The sequence below is a fragment of the Tenrec ecaudatus genome, chromosome 1, assembly GCF_050624435.1.
Source record: "Tenrec ecaudatus isolate mTenEca1 chromosome 1, mTenEca1.hap1, whole genome shotgun sequence".
NCBI classification, from domain to species: domain Eukaryota; kingdom Metazoa; phylum Chordata; class Mammalia; order Afrosoricida; family Tenrecidae; genus Tenrec; species Tenrec ecaudatus.
The window spans coordinates 15,404,658-15,415,318 of NC_134530.1; the positions used below are offsets into that span (position 1 = coordinate 15,404,658).

Genomic DNA, 10,661 nt, shown 5'->3' on the forward strand with positions numbered 1-10,661 from the left:
GCCCACCACCATCATCGTGTGCTTCTTATAATGTGCAGTGTAATTGGACTGTTTGTGGCAGGACGGGGAAGCTATTGTCCACCCATGCATGGTCACTTCTAGGGACCTCTCAGAGCCCAGTGGAAGAAAGGCCTGTTGGTCTGCTTGCTTAAAGTTGAGATGTCACCGAAACCAGTCAAGATGATGCCCAGGTAAGCAGCGCTTACTGAGAGGTCTTTTGAGCGCGGTGGGTCTGGTGTCCAGGCAGCCTAGTGGAAGGATTCTGCTGAGTGAGAGGACCTCCTGGGTCAATAACACCCTCCCCCACTTCTGTCCTGAGCTTAGGCCCCTGAGATCTTGTATCTGGTTCTTGGGACATCTCAGCCAACTGCGCTGAGCTGGTGCAGTGCTTCACCACTACCACAGCCACCGCTGTCAGAGGTTGACCTATCTGACCCCCATCCATGGGCTCCACGCCAGGTGTTGCTTGACTGCCTCGCCGAGACACACAGCTGTGGGGGGTACTCCCGGAAGCAGCTGCCTACTCATGGTGCTCCACTTTGAGTGCCACTTCCCGAGTTCCCCTGTCTGTGTGGAACTAAACTTCGGCTGGCAGGGTCGCTTCTTCCATTCACCCAGGACCCGGAAAATTAACCTGCAATTTACCAGTAGCAGGTTAGATGACATGCGACTCAGAGTGACCCACCCTCATTGTTGTCTTGTACCCCTCTACAAAGATGGGTTTGAGGCTGGAAGGCCCAGGAGCTGTGCTCACCTTCCTCTCTCCTCGCTCGGGCCCGCAGTGTAAAGCTCACTTCGGGGAGTCCTCAAACCCCATCTTCCAGGAGGATGTCTTGGTGGGGTCTCTGGCGGTGGCCGTTTCCCAGACGCTCATCAACCCCTTGGAGGTAAGTGAGAGCCTGCTCAGCGGGCGGCCTAACGCAATGAAGCGACTGCAGCCCCTACCTAATGAGCAATGACTCCTGTGCCCCAGGCATCCTGCACAAAGCACCATGTTCGACCCTCACCAGGATCTGCCACATGCTCTGCCGGCTCCATTTGGTTGGTGGTTGCTGTCTGATTGGTTCTGATGCTTGGTAACCTGGCCATGGCATTCTTGGGCACCTCCTATGCACATGACAGCTGGACTTTGACTGAGAAAGACTGAAGAAGCATCGATGCCCTTGAACGATGGTGCTGGTGAGGGATATGTTCGGTTCCCCGGACTGTCAAATGAACTCCCAGATTTGCCAGAATGCTCTTAGAGGCAAGGATGGTGTGACTTTGGATTCCAAATTTGCTCACGTACCTGGAGAAGGCCTTCTTGCTAGGCAAAATGGAGGGCTGCGAACCAGAACAGGGCCTCAAGGAGATTGGTGGACAAAGCGGCCGCAACCCCGGCAGAAACATCAGAAGCGCAGTAAAGATGACGTATGATGGGGGTTGGTTCCTGCTGCTCCACTGAGTCCCTGTGAGTCAGAACCGAGTCCCCAGCACCTCACAGGAACCACTCGCATGACAGCAGGGAACACTGCGCGGACAGACACACCCAGTCCCCTTTGGGGATACTGTTAATCCATCTCTGGGAAGCTGGCCCTTGTGTTTTACTGACCTCCTCCTTTCGCAACCAGGACATCTTTTTTTATCACCACTGGGTCTCATGGTCACTCAGCCAAAGTCTTGCTGTCCTCACATCTGAGAAGCCTCTGCTGGCATGGCCCTAGGCTGGGCTCCTCCTTTGGGGATCCCATCGTCCAGATACTGTTCTTGCCAATACCGTCCTTCTTAGGCATAGACTGATTGCCCAACTGTTACGTGCATATGACGTCACAATGGCTCCCAGCTGAGTCCTGCCTGTGGCATTGTGGCTCTTGGACACTTCTCAAGAGGGGTGTTGCACAAGTGCCCAAGGCAGCCTGTCCCTTGAGTGCCTGATTGCGGCTCCAGTGGGAGCTAGTGGCAGATCTGAGCCAGACGGAAACCCTTGACTGCTTTGCTCTTTGCTCTTTGTGTCACTCTGTTGTTTCTTGGTCCAGTTCTGAGGTCGTTGGTTTCCTCTGTGTTGGGGTGCCATCCATCCTGACGACTGTAGTCTTTGATCTTCATCGGTAAGTACTTCCAGACTACTTTCCTCCCAGCCAGCAAGGCTGTGTCCTTGGCACCCGGCAGGCTGCTCAATGGCCTTGCTCGGCTCCTGATTCCACATGCTTGTTGGCATCGCCCAGCATCTGGGATCACTGTCTGCACACAGGATGGAATCGTGAAGACAGAGAGGGGATCCAACCTTGAAGCACAACTTCCCTGGTTTGAAACCATGCGGTCTTCCTGCCTCTGCTCATGTGTTCATATGAATGTGGGGACACAGCTGGTCTGGTACAAGGAGTGTGAACATCAATTGTTTTGTGTTTCTGGTGTCCAGCGTGGGACCTTGAAGGTTTTCACTCCCTGTGTGTATTTGACGAGTCCAGGGATGGCTGGGGATACACTCCCAGACAGTGCACCTGAGGCACAGTTACCACCCGTCAGTCAGGGAGGCTGGCATGGGACTGGAATTGTTTCAGCAGAGCTTCTAGACCAAAGCTTCCCAGTGTGGGTGGGCTTGAGCCTGGAGGGAGCAGGGAGGGAGGGGGGCTGAGAAGACCCAGTGAGGTTGCAGAAGCAGATCCCTACTCATTATGTGGCATCATTGGCTTTAGTACTTAAGTGTTGCATTGACAGCGGGTCATGATTTTGTTCTGAAAGGGCCAGAAGGCAAAGTAATCTTGGGCACAACTATTGTTTCGGATAGACTAAGAAGCAAGCGCTGGCCATCTACTTGCCACACTCGGGTATAAAACCCTGGGGGTTTGCCTCCTGACAGGTGAGGTTAACAACTCTGGGGAGTGTCTGTTTCCCTGGGGTGGGTGTTTGATATGAGGCAGGGCTGGCTCCAGGGCACTTAGCTCCATATGTCCCACTCACTGCACTTATACGGGCCCCAGAGTAGGGGTGCCCATAGGGCTTCTGAGGACCCTCCTCACCAGTGTCCCCTTGACGACTGTGGACAATCTCACCGACCTCTGAGGACCTGGAGGCCCACCCCATTTTTCAGATGTGCCAACAGGGCTCCTTGCACAGGAACAGGTCATGAGTCCCACATGAGACCACTGACAGAAGCTCCCTGGCCTACCTGCCTCCACAGGTGCTGAAGACCCGCCTGACACTGGGACGCACAGGCCAGTACCATGGGCTAGGTGATTGCGTCTGCCAGATGCTTCGACGGGAAGGCCCAGCCGCGTTTATAGGGGATATATGCCCAACATGCTTGGCATCCTTCCGTACGCATGCACTGACCTGGCTGTGAATAATGTTGGCAGAGGTGGGTGTGAGGTTGCTGTAGGCGGCATTGACGTGGCCCAGGAATAGGGCCAATTCTGAGCCTTCTCTGGCCCCGGGACCCTTGCAGATGATGAACAATATACGGGTAAAGAGCAGAGGGGATAACGTAGAGCACAGCCAGGCTGACAACATCTACACGCAAACAGTGTCCACAGTGTGCGGCCAGATGGCCAGCTATCCCCTGACGCTAGTACGGACCAAGCTACAAGCAAAAGGTCTGCCTGCCCCTGATGAGACCCACTTTGTGGCCCCACCAAATGCCCTCAGCACATCCCACACCCCCATTCTCCTTACTTGGCCCTGACCTCTTAGGCTGCCATCCAAATGCCTAGAACTCATACTTCCCCAAAAATCTTAACATCCTGTGCCATTTTCCCTCAGTACCAAAGGTGATCTAGTGCCGGCCGACACACACCCCGACCCCCCCCCACACACACCCACCCCGTGCCTGTTTTCCTCCTGACCTTGTGACACACTACTTGCTGAGCAGATGGTGGCCAACTTACACATTCCCGTGTAGGGGGGATCGTGGGAAACGTGAGGGCTTTCCAAGGGGCCCTTTTGGGGAAGGCCATCTGTAGGCCTTCACTCCCAAACATGTTTGGGGGCTTTAAACTTCTGATTAGCAGCTGAGCCAATGTCCAAAGGATAAACCACCCAGGGACCCCAGGACACAGGACCCACACCCCCAAAGATGCCAGCTTGCTCAAATACACTTAGAAAACGAATGGTCGCATAATTACTCCCCACACTTGTCAGGTCAGACCTGCACCATACATTCTATACAGGGATTCACACTGACACAAATGGACAGAGCAGAATGACTCCTTATGGTCTGTTAAGTTGTCCATACTCATGGGAGCAGAAAGCTTCAGCATTTACCACTCGACACTGACTCGGGAACTCTAGAATATGGGATGCAACTGACATTGTGGGTGTCTGGGACTGTACCTCAACCATTATGGGAGTAGACAGCCTTGTCTTTTTCCCTCAGAGGTGCTGGTGGGTACACACTGCTGGCTTTCAGGTGAGTAGACCAGACTCAATGAACTGGGCCACCTGGGCTCACTTCACCGTTAGCAGCTACTCCTCACCAGTGTCCCCAAAACAACTCCTCAGATCTAATTCCCCAACTACCTGATAACCACACCCCAACCCATCTGAAACTTTCAAAACAGACCAGAGCTCACTCCCTGACCTTGACAAAGCCTCTCTCCACATGTCCGCTGAATACATGCCCAAGGCCCTAGCCAAACATAGGCATCCTCACCACAGTCACCTCTTTCAGGGGAATTGTCCAGAAACCCTTTCCCTACACGGGCGCCTGAAAACTCCCTGAATGAAGTCTTTTTGCTGCCGCCTTCACACTAGCTCATTTCCTGTGCAAACCTTCCAGACCCCTGGCTTTTCCTATCAGCACCCCAACACCCCCACTTCCTTTATTCTATGTGTAATAACTTGGCCTAATTCCTCATAGAGATTGTGGAGGGCTGAAAACCCAGCATGGGAGCCGTTTTCAGACACATCGTGGCCGAGCAGGGCTGGCTGGGGCTCTTCTGAGGCCTAAACCCACTCTATTAAAAGTTATCCCGGCTGTGGGCATCAGCGACACGGTCTATACATCAATGAAAAGCACACTGGGAATTTAGGTGGGAGCCAGACCACAGGTAGATAGGGGTGATTAGGTGGGGTCAGTCCCTTCAACAGTACATGATGTGACACCCGCTCCTCCTGACAGGCCCTCCTGGGGAGGACATCATTGTGTCCATGGAGGTGCCTAAAAATTCTAGGAGCAGGAGTAGAAGGCCAGCATGTGGTGGGAAACGCTGGTGGCAGCCTGGTGGCCAGTTCCCTGACATGCACTGATACAGCCCCTGGAACCAACCAAACAACTTCATGCAGGTGAGGGGCTTTGGAGAGAACTGCCATCTCCCCAGGAGTATATGAACTTTGGATGAAAGGGTGCCAAGTGGCGGTTGTGTAATTGGGACAATTGAAAGAGACATCAGACAAAATGAGGCATTCAATTGCTCACCTCTCAGACGTCCAGGATCTCAGCAGTTAGATCCGTGCAGAGAGGGGGGATATATTTCAGGTCAGGGCTTATATACACTTTGGGGACATGCAAGCCCCCATGGTTCCATTGTAACTGGGAGGGGTTGTACCTTCGGCATACTTGCAATAGGAAGGGACAGGCAAGGGGTGTACACGTCACAGTAAGAGCAGGTACTAAGTGTATCCATGTGACAAGATTGGCGGCCTCTAAGGACCAGAAGGCAGCCAAATCTTGTACCTCCTGGAGTTGGCTTCACCTGGCTTTGGGGCTGTCCTTCAGGGGAACAATCCACTGTCCCACTGATCAGGGAGTGGGCCACATCTCAGGTGGGACAGACTATATAGTCTGAATGCTCTAGATGGCCATAGCCCTCAGGCAGAAAACCTTGAAGCAGTTCACCTCCATGTGACTAGCCATTGACCATGTGTTAGCAAGCAGCATCTTAGGTTTGGATAAAATATGGGGGAACAACCAGGGGAATAACCTACCTGTGTGCGACATATTCCCAGCACCCTTGTGTCCCTTCCCAGGTCTTCTCCTGCAAAACCAACAACCTGGATATCCTGGGGGACCTGTGGAGCATGGTCAATGCAGGTGCGGTCCACTCATTGTGCTGTGGCAATGACATGAACGTCCTCAAGGGCAAAACAAGAGGGCACACATGTTGATCAAGTTCATGGCTCATGAACAGGAGGGAGCTGTGAGCAGGCATGGCATGGTAGGTAGCAGTGGGGGCTAGGGGCTTGGAGGTGATGGGGCACTGCCAAGGCCCTGAAACACGTGCCACCCACCCACAGGTTACATGGGCCATCCTGCGCCAGTAGGACATTCTGTGTGGACCGGAGAGCTCAATGGCTGGCTACCTGGCTAGTGCCAGAAATCAAACCTATATTCCAGAAAAGAAAGCATCATTGATACAATGGAGGTGAGGAGGAGCTTGGGCCAACAGCATGGTGGGGGCCCCATAGCTGCTCCTGAGCAGCACTCTTTTTAGAGTGTGTCATTGAGAGGTAGGGTTTCCAGAGAGAGTGATCAAGTGCCACCCTGTTGGCACCAACTCCTCACGCACATTGATGGGATATTTTTTTCTGAGTCTTTGATGCCGGATACCTGTCACTGTCTACACTTCATGATCAAACAGGGTGGTGTGTGTCTTCCTTGTGGATGTTGATGCTTCTCAGCTAGATGGCCGCTTGCTTCTCTTCAAGCCTTTAAGACCCCACGTGCTAGATGATTTGATACACAGGCACCATCAGCTTTCTTCATCACATTTCTTATGCACCTACTTTGACTTCAGCCATCCTGTCAGGAATGTGAGCATCATGGAATGCCTGGTTGTTAGAACAACGTGTTCTCATGTCAAGGGAGGAATTGAGTAGAGACCCAGTGTCCACCTGGTAGCTTAACACTTAACATATAAATATATGTGCAGAGATCTCTCTCCCTATCGTTACATATAGTATACTTACATGTGAACATGCTGTGTTAAGGCCTTTCTAAATGCCCTTTGCGTCCTAGTTCTTAACTCTACTTCCTTTCACGTTCCTCTTGTCCCACTATCATGCAGGACCTTCATTCAGGGTTCAGTAATTGCTCTGGTTTGCACTGCACTTCATTAAGTCCCAGTAGGCATCATACACCCACCATGCCATGGATTTCAGGTCACTTGCTCCCTTTTCCCTAGGTCTGTTCACACCCACTGTCTTTATCCTGCCGTCCTCTCTACTGAGTACCCCTGGAACCGTGGGTCTCTCTTTTCTCCAGATTGTTCATCCGGACATTCTAATCTTGATAGACATGGGGAGACAATATTTAGTCCTAAAAACCAGGTAGAGCAAAACAAAACAAACAAGAACCAACCACGCAAAAAAGAAGTCTATAAATGCTTTCAGGTCTGTTTGTTGAACGTTGGTGTGTTTTGTAGGCTTTTCGGATGGGGTACCAAGGCCTGAGCCCCAACGCCTATTTTGATATTCTTGTGGGCCCTCATTGCTTTGCTCCCCTGGCAGCTGTGTTGTGCACCATTAGTGTTGTGCCCCCGGGTGTTGGGGTCACATCTGACACAATCCCAGCACTGTGTTTCCAGTGTGGTTCCCCTTAGCGCTATGGATCAGTGAGGCATGACATGTCTCATGATGGGGCTGGTTGTCTGGTCCTCTCTGTGCATTGGAATCTTTTGAGCACGAATACCTTCCCAAGGACTTGGTGCACGAGGATGCTTTCCACACTCTCTCCTTCCCTCTTGCTTTGCTCCTATGTGCTCTGACCCCAATTGGCCTCTCCCTGAAGTGTAGCTTCAGTGCTGTCCTCTGACGTGAATTCTATGGGGGATGGATGTCAGGTTATTCCAAGTTGTTGGAATCGGGATTGGGGGCGACCCCACAGACCTCCTGGTTCCTTGATGCAGACCAGTATATTTCATTCACATCTTGACACATCAGGTTGAACTCTGGTACCTCTCTCCCCCTCCTCTGGAGGTATGAACAACTCCTACCCCTTGGGTGGCCTACTACTCAGCTCACAACTACCCATGTGTTTCTTTCCCCCTACTTTTTAGTTCACTGCCATATGCATCCCAGGATTGGGTCTGGGCCCTGGCGAGGGACCTGGACCACCCCACAGGAATGGATGTGTACAGGGACACAGCAGAGCACAGTTGGAATGTAAAGGTGACGGCTGTCTTTGGTATCCCCACACCCATATATTTAAGTGTTCACAGGCTGCAGGGGCAGTGGGAGCATCGAAGGTAAGTGGTTTTCAATTGAATGGTTGAAAGGGTACCTGGTTTACAAGGGGAGAGTCTACATGAAGTGGCAGTGTTTTCGGGGTGAACACTTTCCTGATTCTCTCAATTTCGGAAGACCTTGCTGACCCAGCACGACACGGTCCAGTACAACAGGCTGCAGAACTACGTGCAGCAGATGCTGGGGGAACCCCAGGTTACTACAAAAATTTATCTGCCCAATGGGCTGGGCTTCATTCCCTACCCAGGCTTTGACCTGGCCAACTATGAGGTCTGGGGTCTGCTCTGACCTCCACATCACTTCCTCTTTCCGTAGCTGTCTGCCTCTCATGGAGTCGGCTGGAAAGGACAAGGCTGTGGAGGTGCAGAGCCCCAAGTCCTTGAATCCCTGGGCTGTGGTCACAAAAGGCAACCAGGAGGCACTTCACTGGCAAAAGTGACTTCCACAATTCAGGATGTTGGATGCTCTCCTGGTTCTTGGACCCAGTCTGACATGGCGTCTTTCTCAAACAAATATCTGTGTTTCTTTGATTGACATGGTTCTATAGAGAGACAAATCCAGGACTCTTAGGATTGTATAAAGATTTACATACAGAAATACACAATGCATGAAACAAACAAATCATTAGTCTACAGGGCAGTACAAATGGCCCACTGCAATTAACGATTAAGAGTCAGCTACTATACTAGAAGTTCAAGTGCTGCCGGTGTAAGTCAAAGAAGTAGGCTCTCTGACCAAAAGCACCAATCAGCACGGCAGGTCACCAACAGTCAACAAGATGACAGGGTTTGACAGTCCCCAGCGAAATGAAGGTATACTCCAGTAGCATGGTGAAGCAGGCCTTGAAGGAACCTCAAACTACAGTGCCACAGTCCACAGGTTAGGTGACTCATAAGGAGTGTAGCTTGTAGGTTGAGGCAGAGAACCAGCTAAGGCAACCACACATTGGTCTGATCAGCAAAGAGCAAGAGACAGGAAAGGCAAGACTCTCCTAGCTGTTTATCTCTCCCCCCTTTAATTATTCCCACATGTTCATTGGCCACGTTGGCACGATAAACCTATGCCTATCACAGTGTCTCTCATCCTCTGCCTAGAACTCAGAAAGTCATGAGGTTTAGGAGCCACCCTCTTCCTCGATGGATTACGTGATGTTCCCTTGCATTTGAGAAGCTGGTAGCATGAGGAGCCTTTATGGTATGATGCGTTACTAACTTAAGACTTAGCAGTTCAAAGTGACGAGCTGCTCCCCGGCAGGAAGACGATCCTTTCTATTCCTGGGAGGAGTTACACTCTCAGAAATACCGTGTCCTGGAGGAGTAGCTAAGAGTCCGGATGGATCGAATCAATGGCATGGTGGGAGTCCAGTGAGAGCATCAGTTGGCATTATTAAACCAAATCCAGGGTTGGTGAGTCGACTTGGGACTCACAGGTTTTCTGAGTCTGTGAATCTTTCTGGGAGCCACAAGTCTTGCTTTCTTTCCAAGAAGAGTTTGAACTGTCAACCTTGCAGTTAGTAGTGGAAACGCCTCCCCGCAGCGTCACAAGGCTTCCTTGGATCCATCGTGGCAAGTAATTGTATCACATGTGAGATCACTCGGGGGAAGTGGCAGAAAGCGTTCCTCCCATGTGTGTGACCCAGGATCCATACATTCCGGAGCTCCTACACCCCCCGCCCCCCCACAGCCTCCCCGGACAGTTAACCCCTTCTATCATTGGAGGACTTCTGGTTTGTACTGTGCTGCGGAATGGGTTTCAGCTGGACCATGAGATAGGCTGAATTTGCGAAAGAGATCACCTGGCCTCTCTTCCTGGTCTTACACAAGCCTGGATGCTCCCCTCAAAGCTGCCCACCATAGGGGCCCCTGAGGGGTCAAAAGAGTGGGGAAGCTTTTGCAGAAGCTCTGCCCTCACAGCATTATGCCAGCTACTACAGTGTGACAGACAGTTGGATAACAGGGGCTCAAAACACCCCTAAGAACCTCTGAGAGGAGAACAATGGCCTCCCAAGTGCTGAAGACTCGCCCGACAATGGCTCGCACAGGCCATTACAAGGGGTAGGCGACTATGTCTGCCAGATGCTTCAACACCAGGACTTTGCCTCGTTTTATTGAGGACATGCGCCCAACATACTTGGTCATATGCCTGCACAGACCTGGCCGTAACAATGTTGGCAGAGGTGGGGGTGTGCTTGCTGTAGGAGGATGTGGTGTGGCCCAGGAGTAGGGCCCATTCTGAGCCTTCTTTGGACCCCTGCTCCTTGCAGATGATGAACGACATGTGGAAAATGAGATCAATGGATAACCAAGAGCCTAGCAAGGCTGAGAACATCTGTACCAAAACAGTCTCCATAGTGTGCAGCCAGATGGCCAGTCATTACCTGACATTAATAAGGACAAAGATGCAAGTGATAGGACTGCCTATCCCTGATGAGGCCCACTTTGTGGCCTCCCCAAATGTTCTCATCCCCTCTCACACCCAAATTCTCTCTTCTTGGCCCTGGCTTC

At 51.7% G+C, this 10,661-nt stretch overlaps 1 pseudogene; it reads left to right on the forward strand.

Annotated features, from left to right (window-relative positions):
• The window catches only part of LOC142444991 (mitochondrial carrier protein SCaMC-3L-like), a 28,039-nt pseudogene extending 19,594 nt beyond the window's left edge, over positions 1–8,445 (forward strand).
• The last annotated feature ends 2,216 nt before the right edge of the window (positions 8,446–10,661 follow it).